Source organism: Mesoplodon mirus (assembly GCF_964341445.2).
Source record: "Mesoplodon mirus genome assembly, chromosome: 7".
Classification (NCBI taxonomy): domain Eukaryota; kingdom Metazoa; phylum Chordata; class Mammalia; order Artiodactyla; family Ziphiidae; genus Mesoplodon; species Mesoplodon mirus.
In genome coordinates, this window is record NC_138983.1 from 53,149,257 (window position 1) to 53,167,105 (window position 17,849).

A 17,849-nucleotide genomic window follows, 5' to 3' on the forward strand; every position below is an offset into this window, starting at 1 on the left:
TCTTATTCATCCATTATTCTGCCTGGAGTAATTTTTCTGATCATGTTACTGTTTTTCTCAAAAGCCATCAGTGTATCCCCATTGCTGGTAGGATAACATGTAAATTGGTTTGTTATTCAGGGAACATTACACTTTGACCCCACCTACTTCTTCAGCCTCATCTCTCTTGACCCTAATCCATCCCTAAAAAGACTGAGTTTACTATACTTTCATATGTTATATCACTTTGTTCCCTCAGCCTGGAATTCCTTTTTCCTCTGTGCTGTTAAAGCTCTTCATTCTTCAAGATCCAACTGGGCTGCCATTTCTTCCATGTAGGCTTGCAGCCCTCATCCACCTATTCATGACTATAAATTCCTTGATGGTATGCTATAGACTAAATGTTTATGTCTCCCCCAAATTCTTTTTTTTTTCTTTTTGCGGTATGCGGGCCTCTCACTGTTGTGGCCTCTCCCGTTGTGGAGCACAGGCTCCGGACGTGCAGGCTCAGCGGCCGTGGCTCACAGGCCTAGCTCCTCCACGGCATGTGGGATCTTCCCAGACCGGGGCACGAACCCGTGTCCCCTGCATCGGCAGGCGGACTCTCAACCACTGCACCACCAGGGAAGCCCTCCCCCAAATTCATATGTTAAATCCAAATGCCCAAAGTGGTAATATTTGGTGGTGGGGCCTTTGAGAGGTGATTAGGTCATGAGGGTGGAGCCCTCATGAATAGGATTAGTGTCCTTATAAAATAGACCTAGAGAGCTCCTTCTCCCCTTCTGCTATGTGAGAGAGAAAATGGCTATCTATGAACCAGGAAAAGGGTTCTCACCAGACACTGAATCTTCCGGTGCTTTGATTTTGAACTTCTTAGCCTCCAGAACTGTGAGAAGTAAATTTCTTTTGTTTGTAAGCCACCTAGTCTATGTTATTCTGTTATAGCAGCCCAAATGGACTAAGACAGGTAGTACTTTGTTTTGTTCCTTGCTGTATACTCAGTATCTTGAACAGTGTCTGGCATGTACTAGGCTCTTGATAAATGCTTGTTGAATTATTGAATAAAATAATTTATCCACTCATTCAACAAATATTTATTAAGCTTTTTTGAATTTCCATAGCACTCTTTTGGTCCTGTGCACTAAAATTAGATATATAGATGTTCATTTGTTATCCATAGGAACTGATCACTTATAAAATTACTCCCCACTCAGACATCCCTCCCTGCTCACCACTGGACTCTGTCCTCCTCACTCTCCTTGTCAGTAAGCTCATTTCAAATGGTAGGATAACTAACATCTAACAATATGATGCAAGTAGATTCTAAAATGAAAACTGAAATTTCTGCAAAACAAAGAATTTTATGAATTTGAAATAAAGTGATATTGGAGAATGGCTTGAACCACACACACGAAAGTCATTGACAAATGAGGATTAGGTAAAATTAGACCAGTTTAAAATTGAAGGAAAAATTAACTTGAGTAATGTCATAATAGAAGATTCAGAGGACAATGAGTAACAAAGGATTAAGAGAGACCCTTGGCAAAACTTGGTGAAGCTCCTGAATATTTTTACAAAACTGATCCTCTCATCAACGTGTTCTGAAAGCCAAATGTGAAATGACCGATGTTCTTTGGTTTAAGAATTACCTTAGTGGCAATTATAGCTTAAATTTTGTTAAATTACAAATTACAAAATTTTGTTTTATACTTATTTTGATAAATTAAAGGCCCCATCTACTTTTTATTTATTTTATTTAATTGTAGTTTTGTCCTTCATCAGTTAACTTAAGTGGCATTTCTGGGTATTAGTTATACAGATAATAAGAATCCCTTTGTATGCACTTGTCCCCCATTAGATTTATTTCCCTGATGTTGGGGATTGTGCATTATTCATTATATTCCTATGGGGCCTAGCTCAGAGTCTGGCACATAGGAGATACCTAATAAAGCAAAGGGTTAGGAAGAAGTGAACAGTAATTGAAGAGATTTGGAAGAGTGTCTTGAAAAGGTACTGTTTGGGGAGGGGAGCTAAGATCCCACAAACCGCGCTGCATGGCTAAAAATAAAAGGTACCGTTTGGTACAGTTTGTATGGCAGGTGAGTGTGTAGGGTTTGACTGTTATACTTTGTTATGTCCAAATAGAGAACATCTCATATTCTTCCTTTTGCTAGCTCCTGCCTAGTGTGTACTTTAATATTCAGAGTCTGGTCTCTGCTGCAATAGCTCTTGTTCTCATTGTAATTCTTCCTAGAGATTGAGATGGAAATGAGGAAGGCTTTGGGCTGCTGCCTGGGCATCCACATTCACGAGAACTTAGAAATGCAGAGGGACCAAATGCCATGCCTGACCTAGATGAATCCAGGTCAGCCAATCATTGCTTTCTTGCCTCTCCCTTTGTTCTCTGTGCTGCCAGCCTTCTATTCTGCAGGAGGTTTATGCTACAGCTGTTTATGCCAATTAATATAATGCTAATATGCCCTTTAATGAAAGCATGGAAACACAGGGTCTCAGCCGGTGGATAAGAACAGTATAGTGTCAGCTTTCAAAGTACCTTTTCACTAACAACAACTGGACTAGGCACCTGAAAAATTTTTGACATTGTTTTTGAAACCGTAGAAATGGAAGCTGAAAGTGACCATTGCTTAGGGAATCTAACCCCTCATTTTATGGCATAAGGAAACAAAAACCCTCAGAGATGGTCAACCTCATGCCACATTAACAGTTCCATGCCTCCTATTTTAACAAAGCTCTATCTCACATAATTATAATTTTGTCCTCTATATTGTGTAGCTGTTAAAAACCTCTGCTACTGACCTGACTTGGAATCCTATGGCCCTGCCAATTCCTGACTCTCTGATCTGGGGGCAGTTACCTAACCTCTGTAGTTTTAGTGTCCTTATCCTTAAAGTGGTATTAACAGTAACACCTACTTCATAGGTTTGTTACCAGGATTACATGAGGTAATAATTGTAAAGCACTTAGCAGATTCTGGCACAAAACAAGTGCTCAATAAATGTTGGCTACCATTAATTATCCATATTACAGGATAGGGAAGTGAAAATGAGCCTAATGACCAGTGCTTTAATTTACAGCCCTGTCCTTGAAACCTTTGTTCCTAATTCTCCTTCAGTTAGAATTTAAGCCGTGTAAAAGCAAGGACCTTGTGCTTGCTTCTCTGTTTCCTCAGCAACTAAAATAATTTTTAGCATATAGTAGATGTTTAGTAAGTATTTGGTGTATTAATGAATTCTTTTAGAAAAATTTTCTCTGAATAACACCTATTATTAGATACTCTAGTGACTTGAAACTTTTTTCTTTACAGTTGTTTATATGAATTTGCACTTGTCTTTGTAGTATTTGTGTTGTATCCTTGATCTTTTCAGATGTCTTTGTTTCTCTCTCTACTGTAAATCTTTTAAGAGTGGAAGACTGTGATCTCTCCTTTGGGAATTTCCCTATAGCTCCTAATGTAGTCGTTTTTTGTACACAGTTATTAGTGCTTATTAATTACTGACAACTGACTATAAAAATCACTTGTATTCAACATTAATTTTTTAGCAAAACTCAGTATATGCTATAGCATCATTCCCAGCTCTAAGAAGTTGTGAATTTGTAGGGTCAGTCCTTGGTGGCAAGAGGTACTTTATTGCCTTTGTGAATGTTATTCTTTATACTTGAAACACTCCCTCCTTCCTCCTTGCCCCTTCTCTGCCAGATGTCATACTGCTCATTCTTCAGGGCTCAGTCTTCCTCTGTCAAGTTGGTTTTCTTCCTTTCTTCTGTGATTAATTCCTCATTATGTAAATCTCTTCATGGAGGAAGTGGGCAACTTTTGCAAATGGGATGATTGTGCAGGAGGACGTTCCACACTGAGGGAAGAGTTGATGCAAAGACAAGGAAGGAAAGGGTCAGTTGTTATGCGAACATGATGGCAAATATTATATGTTATCTTTAGTGTAGGGTAGTTTACTGGTCAGGGTTCTTATTAGTGGGGCAAGTAACAGAATCCACTCTAGCAAGTTCAAGGAAAATTGATTTATTAAAGGATACCAGAGAGATGAAAGAGTCTTTGGGAGAACAGAAGAAATGGACCCAGGCTGAGCTTCCAGGAATAAACTTTCCAAACTGCACCAAAGAATAAAGCTCTCAAGGATGCTGCTGTCTTTGCCATAATCTAGAAGCTGCAGAATCAGGCAGCTGTTGCTACAACTGCTAGATCTAGAACTGTGCTGCCTCTGTTGCAGTTTGTTCCAGCAAAAGGGGTGTCCTGTGCCCAGTCTCTCCACTCATCTAATACATAGTTACAAATCAGTATCTAGTGTGAGAGCATCTGATTAGCAGAACCTAAATGACTTTTAGGAGGGAGTCTGGGAAATACAGGTTTTTTTTGCTTTCCAATCTCTGAAGTACTCAAAGCTAGAAAGGGGTTAGAATAGGTGTTGAGCAAAGCAATTTACAGATTCCACTGTAGAGAGTATTCAGGTGGCTTGTACCATCTTCTGTTACCGAATTCTGTATAATTTGGAATTCTGTAAGCAGCAATTCTGACTCAAATTTGGCTTATATCATATTGAAATTTATATAAGTTGAAAATTATAACAACACAAAAGTAAAAGATTGTGTTACTTATATTCCCAAGCTGCCTTCCTTCATGGTGGTAAATTGATAGAAACAGTTGGAGGAGCTAAGTCTCTTTGTTAACCAGTGGATGAGAGAGATATAGATACATGACAGAGGTGTAGGGGGAAAGGGAGGGAGACAGGGAGAGAGGCAGAAAGAGGCAGAGAGAGACAGAGGCAGACACTGACTTCATCTCCCAAAATGGACAAAATTTCCTCTTTAGTGCAATTGAACCACCTTAGGCCACTTACCCATCCCTGAACTACAAGAGTTTCAAGGGATGTGCCAGATGCCTTGTGCCTTAGTTACATTGGCTACTGAGGAATGAATACTGGATAAAACTCAGGGCTCTATTGGGAGGGAGGAAGAGGGGAATGGATGCTGGCTAGCCAGTAGCATCCATTTCAAAACTATAAAGGTGAGTAGGGATCAGTTCATGAGGAAACTTGAATGTCTGCCTCACAAGCTTGTTGTGAGATTTCAGACTAGCAAGGGATGTGTGAGGGACCTGTACAGTGAAGGAGATAGATTATAATAGGGATGAAGTAGAAAGTACATTGAACTTGGAGTCAGAGATTGGGTTCTCATCCTGGTCTTTTTACCTCTTTGAGCTTCAAAGTCCTCTTCTGTAAAATAGGGACTATATCTACTGGAGTGTTGGGAGAATTAAATGAGCAAAAAGTATGTGGAAGCACTTAGTTCATTGTTTAGCGTATAATAAGTAAATATTTACTGAAAATGATGATGCTTGGCTAAAGCAGTATGAACTTTATTCTGAGGTCAAGGGGAGGCTTGCTCCCTTAGGATTGTCTTTCCTCTTAAGACAACTTCCTGGTTTCAGGAAACAATTTCCAATTGTTTCAGATCTGATCATATTCAGATCATATTTATATTCAGATCAACTCTGGTTTAACTGCATGAGCAATGGTCTTCTGCCTCAGCAGTCTTTTCCTGAGGGAATTATGTGAATTATTTACTTCAGCTGTCACAGGGCTATAGATTTTTCTTTTTGCTTTTATAACTAATATGTGTTGGGGGGTGATGTGACCATACATATTTTATGTTCTGCCTTGGCATTTTTAAGAATTTTCTTATCTGAGGTCATTTTAATGTGTAACACTATGCCCTCTTCCTCCTACTTTTTGTTTTTTACACATTTCACATTATCTAAATATAGAATATTTATAAATTCATATTAGGTTACAATGGGAAAGGTGTTTAGGATTGGTTTGGACTCTCTCCCTTACTTTATATATAAAGAAACTAAGACAGGGAAGTAATTTATCCAGTCTTGGGTCCTGCTTCTTGCCCTCTTCTGTTTTCTTGGCATGGAAGAATTACATCTGGGGTTAAATTTCATTTTTTGTTCTATAATATTAAATAGTCAAGAGTCACTTGTAAATTGTTTATATCTGGTGGGATTTAAACTCGTAAGCCTGGTCTGCTGTAAGTGAAGCAGAGCTGATGTCCCAACCTAGGAAGCTTACCTAGTGACTAGAAGTGTTATGACTCCAACAGTGGGAAGAAGGGCCCTGCCATGAACATACTCTTCACTCCTAGACATACTTGGCATGTTATTAAATGTGCCACTTAGAGGAGGTGCCAGTGTTGTGTTATTAGGTAGCTTGTGGCCTTTCTATGTTTACATGTAGGGTGTTCGAAGAAGGAAGGAATGAAATTGAATGGGTAATTTCTACTCCGTGGTGCTGAGCACTTCTCACCTTATCACTACAAATAACAGTTAATTTTTCTTTTTTCTTTTAGAGAGTTACTGTTGGGTGGCAAGGAAACCAGAGAAACTGCTTCTAGTCTTGTTGGTGCTAATTAAAACCTAGATTTCCAGCTAAAGGGGAACCTAAGGGTTATCCAATCTAATACCCTTACTTTATGAATGAGAAAACTGAGGCCAAGAGGAGGAAAATTACTCACTTAATATTATACAATTAAAAAATATATATATACAATAAGTTAGTTCCAGAGTCAGGACCACATCTCAGCCCTTCTGACTCTGTTAAGTTTATTTCTACTATACCGTTCTGCAAGGCAGTGAAAGAGTAAATGTGGGATAGTGAGAAGAGCACAGATTTGAGGGCAAAAGATCTGAGTAAAAGCCATGGCTCTGCCACTTACTGACTTGTTCCTCAGAAAGTAATATCACTTCCTTAAGCAGCAGTTTCTTCCTTTGTACAATAGGATAATGCTGATACTTTCTTACCTGCCTCACAGGGTTATTATTAGAATACCATGTGAGATGCAGTGGATAAAAGGAAGGCCAATTTGCTTATGGATTTCACCTCCATCACCTATAAACTGTGATTTTAGGACAAGTCACTTAATTTCTGTGAACACAGTTTTTCCTTTGTAAAATTGGGACAATAGTGGCTCCCTTGCAGAGTTGTTTTGAGGGCATTAGTGTATGTAAAGCATTCAAAATGGTGCCTGGCATATAAGAAGTGTTCAGTGAGTGTTTGAGATCTTCTCAGATGACTTAGTTCTGTCTTCTCAGAACTGTTCCTTTAAAGGCTTAACAGAGATATAGCAGCACTTATTCTGGGGCTTTAAAACTATTTTGTAGAGTCTGATTCAGAGGCTGTAGATGGGGTAGGGTGTGGGGTTTGCTGTTAGTCAGGTTTCTATTCTGAACTGTAGTGGCCTATGCTCAGGCTCTTCAATCCAGAGAAGGGCCTCTGGAGATGGCAGGCATTGAATATGGTGAATTGATTGAAGAAGAGGTGGAGGAAACTTGGTGGCTGGGAAACTTGGGAGGAAAAATGGAAATGGGATAAGTGGTACTATTTTTGGTCACCACTGCCTGCAGCCCACAGAATATCAGTATGTCAGGACCTTAACGGTGAAAACTTTTTTCATTATGATCTCAGTCTCTGACACTGTAAGTGCCTCAAAGTCATGGGACTATCTCTAAGTCCTCTGTTGCTCCGAACACCCGACTTACAGTATATATACAATGTATTTTTTATTGAAAGAATGAATATCTGAAGTGGAGAACTGCTGTGACCCATAGGGGTCCATAAATCCTTGGTGGCCCCTAATCTCTCACCAGCTCCACCATCAGACATTCTTCTGCGTGCTTTAAATACATTATCTTACCAAATGCTAACAAGTAGCTTTTTGAGCTAAGCTGTTGATATTGCCCTCAGTTACACAGATACAGAATATGGAGTTTAGATAAAGGAAATGACTTGCCTTAGCTAGCAAAGGGTAGATCCAGGATTTGAACCCATGTCTTTATGACTCAAAGATAATCACTGATTGCCAAGTCTGTCTTCCTTACCAAATGGGAGCTTCTTGAAGGCAGGGGTCTTATCTGATTCAAATCTGTTTCCTATTCTCAGTACAGGAATTGAAAGAGAATAATTTTTATTGAACAGTTTATATACTGGAAAGTCGTAGACTCAGAGAGTAGGGCAATAGGGATGAGGTATTAAGAAACTGTTTCCTAGTCTGCATTATTTGCCTGGGGAGAACCCCAGTCCTCAAGGTGAATTTTTTTTTTAATAACCCATAGGATCGGAAAGGAAAGCATTTATATACTGCAGAAATCCATAAGGGTAACTAACGCAAACTTTATAATGCTCTAAAGAACTTAGTGTGTCATTGGGAAAATAACACCTCCTTCACTGTTTTGCCTTGAGGCAAATTGAGATAATACAAGTCAAAGAGCCTGCTGAAGTGTAAAGTGTATGTTAAATTGTTTTTAGGCATAGCTCTCCCTGCCCTTCTCTGGGCTTCAGTTAACTCTGTACAGTGAAGTGTTGGACTGGATGACCTCTATGGCTCCCACACCTCAGACATGTAGATAATGGTCTGCAGCTGTTCCATTGCTTACTTCCACCATTAACGTGGTGACAGAGAATTGATGCCTCTGATGTTCTGCATTCTCATTGACCCTCTTTCTTTAAGCCCACTGCCTAGTTTCCCTTAAAGTCTATTGCCTGCTTTAGTTTTCTTTTTAGGCTGTTTCTGTGTGGGCTAGCATTCCCTTTTGAGGTTGAACTGAATTGTGTAAGGCTTCAGGAAGTGGCGGAAGCACCTTCCTCAAACCTGGTTGCACCAGATGCCCATCAAGTCTAGTCCTGTCCCCAAAGAGGAAGAGAAAGTCTGGGTTCCTTAGCCAATAGATAAGAGTTTCTTCCTTGAGCTCCCTGGGCTAATTTCACCACTTAAAGAACGGATATTTCCTTTTCACTTCCAAATGGCTTACTTTGTACGTGATTAATATTCCTAGGCCATTTTTGTGTCACTCTTTAATCTTCATCCACCTTCCTAGGTCTGACCTTTGGGTCATACAAAATAAATTCAAGCTGTCCTCCATATTGCAATCCTTTATAATCATAATGGTGATTATATTTCTGTTCCTCTCTGGTAAATATTTTCTTCAAGAGCTTCTCAGATGACTACCTCTCCTTGCCCCTCATACCACTTTTCTCTCAGTAAAATACTCCTGTGGGTAGGCCCTTCTTTTTTTTTTTTTTTTTTTTTTTTTGCAGTACGCGGGCCTCTCACTGTTGTGGCCTCTCCCGTTGCGGAGCACAGGCTCCAGACGCACAGGCTCAGCGGCCATGGCTCACTGGCCCAGCCGCTCCGTGGTGTGTGGGATCTTCCCGGACCGGGGCATGAACCCGTGTCCCCTGCATCGGCAGGCGGACTCTCAACCACTGCGCCACCAGGGAAGCCCCTGGCCCTTCTTTATGCTAATCTTCTGCTCCTGTGTAACCCATCCACTTCTACTCTCTTAAGTTTTGTCACTGTTGCTTAAATAAGCCATATGTTCTCTTTCATATCTCCCTAACTTGCTTTTCATGGTTTCTTTTGTTTAAGATGTTTTCCTTTGCTTGCTGTGCTACTCAAAACCTTCAAGGCCCAGTTCAGATGTCTCTGTCTCTCATACCTTCCCTGATACTCTCCTCCTGTTTCGGACACAATTAGTATCCTTTTTTTCCCCCAGTGTTTATGTGATACTTTGTTCCAATGGCTATAACAGCATTTATTGTGTTGTATTATACTTATTTGTACTATATTATATTGGAATTATTTGTTCATCTATCCTATCTCACCCTAAACATTTACTCAGAACAATCAGCCCTTTGAAGGTTGGAAGTACCTGGTATTTACCAGTTGATCAATAAAAGAAGAAACTAACATTTATTGAGTGCCTTATTGCTGTGCAAGTTGCCTTTTATAGATACTCTCAATCCTTACACTAGTTCTCTCATGTAGGTATTACATATGAAGTAACTGAGGCCCAGAGAGATTAGGACTCAGAGGACTGGGATTCAAACTTGTTTGCTGACTCCAAAGCTTGAGCTGTGTTTAGAACTATCCTTCTGACTCCTAATTCAGTATTCTTTCTGTGCACATCAGAAAAACACAAATTGAGTATGTAGATGTGTTTAATGCAGTGATGGACATGAGTTCAAATGGGAGTAGGGTTCAAATAGCTGTGGCACTCACATTATTGCTGTATTAAGAAATGGCCTTAGAGTCATTAATGCCTTAATTGGTTCTGTAGGCAACCCTGTAATTTGGCATTTAAAATTAAACTGTTTTAGCTGGTTGGCAGATATAACAACACCTACTTTTGGGCATGTTCTGTTCTAAAAAGGGGTGAAAAGCTGCCTCTCTCACACTATCATAGGCGAGGGGGATGAGCTCAGATTTGACCTGAAACATTGTTAGTGCTTTTGAAATCTTTCGTTTCCAAGCTTTGTCATATTTTTGTCAGGTGCTGGTAACCTACATCTTCAGAGCTGTACAGTCAGACAATTGGAACATGAATTGGAATATGGGGTTCTTACCCCAACTGTTTGAACAGCCTAAGCTCTCATCAGGGAGAGCCTAAACACAAAGTACTTTTTGGAGTTGGTAAAGGAGGACAAAAGGTAGACCTTGGGAAACACCTCTGTCTCCTTGTTTTGTGACATGGGCTATTGAGTCATCCTTTTATTCTCTGAAGTCTGACTAATAGCAAATGAGTTACAGAAGGGTAACAAAAATATGAAGACCAAGGTTCAAGCTCTTGTTAGCCCTATGTGAGTTTGAGCAAGTGATTTGTACTTCCTAGGCCTGTTCCTTTATGCGTTCTAATCCAGTGATTCTTTCCGGGGGATGTGATCCTGCTCTCCAGGTACCACACATCTCTGCTGCCTAGGGACCATGCAAGGCTCTGGGTTGAAGCTTTTTTTTTGCCATTCTTTTTTTGTTACAAATACCCCATTCATTATGGATAGTCTAAAATTCTGTTGAAATGTCTTGTCTTCTGATGTCCCCTCACCCATTCTCTTCCTTGTTTAGGTTTCTACCTTTAAAATATATATATATATATCTTTAGTGTCATTTTAGTGTGATTTTGGGGGAGAACATAGGTAAATGTGTTTTTAATTTGCCAAATTTAACTAGAAGCAAACTTCAAAGGAAGTTAAAGGAACAGAACGTAAAGTTGCATTTATATATGGAGTTGCAAAAACTTCACCTTGAGAGTAAATGAGAGAATAGATCTTCCCAGGAGATGTCCTGGGTTCAAATCTTGGCTTCATCATCTACTAGGTATATGGCCTTGGACAAGTTACCTTCCTGTGACTCATTTTTGAGATTGAAAATTTTTTTAAAAAGAGAAAAGATATATCAGAAGTTGCACTGAACTGGGAATCAAAACATGAGTTTGCTTGCAGTGGATTATGGGACCTTGACCAAATCCTTTACCCTTTTTGGACCTCAGTTTCTCTCTCTGTAAAATGAGGAAGTTGGCTGGGTGCCCTCTGAGTTCTTTCTACCCTTACTGTCCTAAGGAGTCTGAGATTTTCCTGATTCCTGAAGAGCACTGATCCTTTAATACTAACTTCCAGCCCCTTGTTCAGGATGATTAAGGCCTTAGGACTCAGACAAACAGGACTGGGTGTTTTAAAGTCTGTCTGAACCGGCCTACCATATCGACCAGAGCATGATACTTGAAAAAAAAGAGGAATCACAGTGTGGAAATCCATGGCTCTTAGACAATGCACAGTAAACAGGCAGCTATTTGAAAATATTTCACCCTTATTTTTCTTTTCCTCCTGGAATTAAGATAAGCCAGGGTAACTGAGGTCTTAGCATGAGAAGAAGCAGCTTTTTGCTTTTTGCAGCCACGATTATTGTGTGTCTGCTCTAGCAAGACAGAGAGAGACACTAGAATTACTGTAACATTCAGTGATGAATATATAATAGAGGGATGTACAAAGTGTTATCTAAGCAAGAAGGGGGAAGGGAGGAGGAGAGGCAGTAAAGACTCCATAGAGGAGCTGACACTTGAGTGTGAAATGAACAGGAGTTCACCAGTTTGAAAATGTGTTGATGTCTTTTAGTGTTGCTCAGCCCTTTCTCTGGATTTCAGCACAAACCTAGAGGACTCCTTTAGGAAGTCATTGGAGCCTATTGGGAACTGAGAAGTTCTCTGGAAGTCTGAGTTAGTGTTTTTCTGATGCTGGCTTGGACTTCTCTTTATACTAGTGGCGACGTGGAACAACAAGATACTTGACCAGACTGTTGTTCTTAGTCTGAGGTTTGGGTACTATTAATACATTTATGTCAGTTAAGCAGAAAACAGTGTCTGCCCTTTTGAGAGCTACTGGAGTGAATTTCTGAGAGCTGTTTGGAATCTCTACTTCCTGTCATCCCAGGCAGCTGTGGGGTCTTCAGGACCTAACCTATTTAAGGTACCTCAATGTTTAATTCTGTTAAAGTATCTCACCAGTATATTTTTCTTTTTGGACTAAAAATTGGTACTGTTTTGATGTTGCTACTTTTTTTTCCTCAACCTTCGATATACTTATAGCCTAGTGGTGGGTGGGTGGGTAATGAGAAGGAGCCCTGTAGACCAATAACTAATACAATGGGCAAGGGAGAATGTGGCATTTACCATAAAAGAGAGAGAAATGATATTGTATACACTGAAGAAGATATTAGTTCAGGACTGCACTAGATGGTCTGTAAGCTCTCTTCCAGTCCCACACAATACATGATTCTACGATTTTGTGAAATTTTTATTTATGGGTACTAGAGAGTATGCGGTATTATCTATATAATAGATATATAAAAAGCTCATGAAAAAGAATGTTGATTTTAAAATAGCTAATTCCAATGTGACAGAATTATAGAAGTAGGAAAAGTGATTTTCTGGTTATCAAATTATGAAACAACCAGCAGTGGTTGTTGAACATTTTCCAGAAAGTAATCAAGTGAACAAATGTTTCCTGAATACTTTTTCCGAGGTCAGTCTTTCCCTAAGAGTGGTAGATGATACAGAAGATGTATAAAATGGTGTTCCTCTCCTTGAGAGGCTTTGCTTTCATTAGGAAGGTAGGATGCATATGATAAAAAAAAAATTAAACAGTTCCACCAAATAAACTGGGTACAAACTTTGAGAATTTAGTGAAAGGTAGATGATTAGTTTCCTAGGGCTGCTGTAACAAAGTACCAAAAACTGGTTGGCTTAGAACAACAGAAAGTTATAACCTTACAATTTTGGAAACCGAAAGTCTGAACTCAAGGTGTTGGCAGGGCCATGCTCCCCATGAAGGTACAAGGGAAGGATTTGTTCCAGTCCTCTCCTTAGCTTCTGGAAGTCTCAGGCATTCCTTGGCTTGTAGGTGAACATCTTCTCCCTGTGTCTCTTCACAGTCTTCTCTCTGTGTGTATCTGTCTCTTGTGTCAAAATTTCCCCCTTATAAGGACAGCAGCTGTATTGGGTTAGGGCTGACCCTCATTACCTCATTTTAATTTGATTACCTCTGTAAAGACCCTATTTCCAAATACAGTCACATTCTGATGTACTAGCAGTTAGGACTTCGACAAATCTTTTTTTGGGAGACACAATTTAAACCCATAACAGTGGGCTTGATGGTTAAGGAAAGAACTTGGTCAGGTAAGACTTGAATTAACAGAGAGAAGTGGAAATATTATGAGACAAGTCTTTGCAGTATCCAAACCCTCATTAGAGGATGCTCCAGGAAATTCATCTTAGTGGAACCAAGGAGTTCTGAGATCCCCAAGAAGGGACATTTAGAGATAAAAGATTACTTCAATTTTTTTCTTAGTTGTTTTGTTCATAGTATACTCTTGTGGGCAGCTTTTCTCTTTCTATAAGCAATTTTATTGCTGCATGTCACATAACCAGTCTTGACCATTAAGATATTGATTGCATGGTGCATAAAAATGTATTCTAGGTAATAGAAATTAAATTATTTTAACTTAGATAGTTGTTTATAATAATAGAAGTTGTTTTGCTTTGTAAATGTAAAAGTAGATGACTTCACTCAGAGAATTTCACATTAGGAAATGAGGGTGGATCATGACATTTCTTAACCCGTGGCTCTTGGGGTTAGGGCAGTAGTTCTCAAGTGTGGCTAGTCCTAGAAGGCTTAAAAATACGTTGATACTCAGATCCCTGCCACCCCTCTCCCCCCAGGACCAAATAAATTAAATTTTTTTGTGGGGGGAGGAGGGGGCAGGGGTAGTTATGGGGCCCAGGCATTAGTGTTTTTTAAAAGTTCTCCAGGTTTGCCTGTCTGGTTTGCATATCCAGTTTGTAGCTCACTGGATTAGGGGAATAAAAAGTAAATGGGATTCTTGTCTTTGTTGTGACCTTTGAGCATTCCCTAAACCTTTTGAGTCTCAGGTACTTCTGAGAATAAAGAAATCTAGGTATATTATCTCTGGCATGTACCAGCTGTCTAATAACCATGGGCAAATTACTGGAATTCTTAGTCTCAGTTTTTTCATTTATAGAATGGAGATGATTAAAACTACCTTCCAGGGTTGCTGTGACAATCAAATATTTGTGGGTACTTCAGAATGCTTTGTAGATTCCAAAGTACTATGTAAATCTGAGGGTTTAAAAATTTTTCAATGACAGATAACTTGTCCAAGGTGTTACAATTGCTTGGTGCCCTAGACAGGACCAGACTCTACATCTCCTGAATCTTTTAATTTCCCCATTAACTTGAAAGGTGATTTTTCTTCCTGTCTCTTTCATTTTATCAGCTCTTTTGTTAAGTTGTTCCTGTATGCCTTCTGTACTGGATACTTTCAGGCTCCTTGGTGTAGTGAACAGCATATTGGTTTAGTGGAAAGAACATGGTCTTTGGAGTTGCATGGATATGAAGTTCAATCCTGGCTCCATTACTAACCAAATCATTTAAACCTCTTTCATTTTCTCTATGGGTTAAATGTAGCATTAAATGAGAAAATAATGAGATAACATTTAGCACTATGCTTGATATGTAATATCAAGCACTGCTAATTTTTTCCTATTGTTATTATGAGAGGCAGTGATAGAGGGGATACTTTTAATACAGTTGGATAAGTGGCCTAGAAGAGGCCTTTCCATTTGACTTCATTGAGCAGAGTCATGTCCTTTTAGTTGCTGTTAGGCGTGGGCTTGGTGGGTTACCTTCCAGGGTCTTTGTAACAACTTTAATTTATATAGTTCCAACTATTTTAAAGATACTTTTACAAACTATTCCCATTTAATCCTCACAATACTCTGCAAGGAAAATGTCCCTATATATTCAACAAGGAAATCACAGGTAAGAGACATGAAGTGACTTGCAACTGGTCACCTTATGAATAAGGAATGGAGACAGTTATTATTTAAGGAGAAGCCCCAACCCTTGAGGCCTTGGGTTTTGTTTCAGAGGGACTTTTGGTTTCATAACGGGCTTTCTGATGTAAACCCAGGAAACCTTAGTTTTGTGGTTGTATTAGTTAAATTGCTGTGTAAATAAATTGCCTCTGAAACTGAGCAGCTTAAAAAATAAACATTTATCATCTCACACAGTCTCTAAGCGTGAGGAATCTGAGAGTGGCTAGGCTGAGTGGTTCTGGCTCAGTGTCTCTAATGAGGTTACAGTCAAGCTGTTACCCAGGGTTGCAGGTATCTGGAGGCTCAACTGGGCCTAGCGGATCCCCTTCCACACTCACTCATCTGGTTGTTGGCCAGCCTCAGTTTCTTGCTGGCTGTTAACAAGCTGACATCTTCTGTTCCTTGCCACGTGGCCTCTCCATAGGGCAGCTTACAGCATGTCACCTGGCTTCCCCATAGCAAGTGATCAGAGAGAGGAGAGAGCAACCAAAACAGAAGGTGCAATGTCTTTTATAATCTGATTTCAGAAGTGACATGCCGTCACTTCTACTGTATTCTTTTGATCATACATACTGACCCTTCTACCAAGTAGGAAAGGTTACACGGGGTGCAAATACCAGGAGGCAGGGTATTTTTCTTGGAGGCTAGCTACCACAGTTGTAGAAAATCTTTGAGGCCTAGCCTATACACATCATTTATTAAGGAGTTAACTGTAATGTACAGGTGCAGATTCTGTTCCATGTTTCATGCATGGTGGATGCCAGGAGAATTCCCATATGTCTTTAAGGGATGATTTCTCAGGACGCAGGGAGCAGGGAATCCTTCAGAAGCCTCCTGAGTCTCAATTATCTACTATCAGTCTAAGTTGGTGACATAATCATGCCTGTTTTTATAGATAGTCAGACACTTTACTGAGGGGTTGGGAACACGAGAGGATTTCTTTGCTGTTGGGTGCTGTTGTATGTGGTGAAATTGTCCTTAGAAGTCTGAGCATTACAATTATTTTATCCTTAGAGAAATTTCGCTGAGGGAACTGTAAAGGCCTGTGCACTTAGTGCTTTAAAAATGCTTTCATATTCATTTTCATGTGATTATCCCAAAGGAGTAGTGTGATGATATGGGAAATCGACTGCCCTATAAGTCAGCACATCTGAATTTGAGTTCCAGCTTTGGCACTAACTGACTGTGTGATCTTGACAAAGACATGTTTTCTCTGGACCCTAGTTTCCTTAAGTGTAACATGGTAGTGTTAAACTAGAGTCTCAGGGTTTTGAAGTGCAACCTCACAGAATATGGGGGTGAGATTAGGAAGAGGAAAGAGGCTGAGGAAATAGAACTTCCCCATCTCCTTTTCAGCCAGAGCAGTTCTACTTTTTATCTGTTTAAGTATTGGTGTTTCCATAAGATTTGATTGGAAGAAGAGGTTGAGAGGCTTTAAAAAAAAGCTTGGAAATCCCTGGATTGAGTGATCTCAAAAGACTTCTCTGTGTAAAGAAAGAGGTTGGTTTTTCTGCTGCCATTGGGTAAGCAGTTGCCTCAGGGGTGCTGGAGTACCCTCCTTTCTGCATTTCTACAACAGAACAGTGGGCCTGGATGTCTCCTAAGACATTTGTTCCCTAAGACACTGGTCCTTAGCAGTGCAGTTCCTAAGAAACTTAGACTTTTTTCTCACCCTTTCCTCTTTAGTTTTTTGTTTTAGGCCAGTGTTGTGAGAGGTGGACATTCATTGCTGATGGCTGCATCTTCCATTTCTAAGGTGGTGTAGCTTCTTCAGGAATCAGGATCCAGATCTAGGAGAGTGAAGGCCTTCTTTGGAGAGGTAGAGGTCATGGAACAGACTTCCTGGAAGAGGAGGGGGCTAGATGAGTCAGCAGCAAGTGAGAGGGCTGGTTTTCTAAGTTGACCTCTGCCTCCTTTGAATTATTTAGATGTACACATACTTTCCCTGGCCTATAATTTGTCCCCAAGCCCATCTATCTTTTGTAGACTAAACTAATGGAGTGGGTAGGGGTGGGAGGTATTGAGATGAATTTTGCTTCCATCATTGAGAAAGGCTCTTGTCTTTGGGAGACTCCAGCACTTTTTGTTATTTTCCTGTTTGCTGAAGAAAGCAGATCTTTCCAGCTGATTGAAGCTAATCTCTAGCAATCTTTTCCCTATTCTTTGGTCTCTTACTTTCCAGATAAATATTCTTTTTGGAATAGAAGCCTGGAAATGAATGGTTTAGTGGAACAAGGCCTAGATTTAAGAATCAGTAGCTTTGGGTGAAACTCTAGCTCTCCCACTTACCCATGTGACCTTGGGCAAGTTTCTTAACCTTTCTCAGTTTGTCTCCTCATATGTAAACTATCATTGCTGTGAAGATTAAAGGAGATAAGCAGGTAAAGTAGTGTACCTGCCCCATAATACATGCTTACTAGTTGCTAAGTTTTTTTTTTTAACATCTTTATTGGAGTATAATTGCTTTACAATGGTGTGTTACTTTCTGCTGTATAACAAAGTGAATCAGCTATACATATACATATATCCCCATATCTCCTCCCTCTTGCGTCTCCCTCCCACCCTCCCTATCCCACCCCTCTAGGTGGTCACAAAGCACCCAGCTGATCTC

The 17,849-nt window shown here is 39.9% G+C and overlaps 1 protein-coding gene across 8 annotated transcripts in view; it reads left to right on the top strand.

Moving 5' to 3' along the window:
* The window catches only part of PAK1 (p21 (RAC1) activated kinase 1), a 235,227-nt gene that overhangs the window by 106,219 nt on the left and 111,159 nt on the right, over nt 1-17,849 (top strand). The window contains exon 1 of one of the 8 annotated variants that reach the window (XM_082627872.1): nt 2,246-2,344. The exons of the other annotated variants lie outside the window; for them this stretch is intronic. The gene's annotated coding sequence lies outside the window, so the exon portion shown is untranslated. Of the gene's footprint in view, nt 1-2,245; nt 2,345-17,849 lie in introns of those variants that run through there. 8 annotated transcript variants of the gene reach the window in all.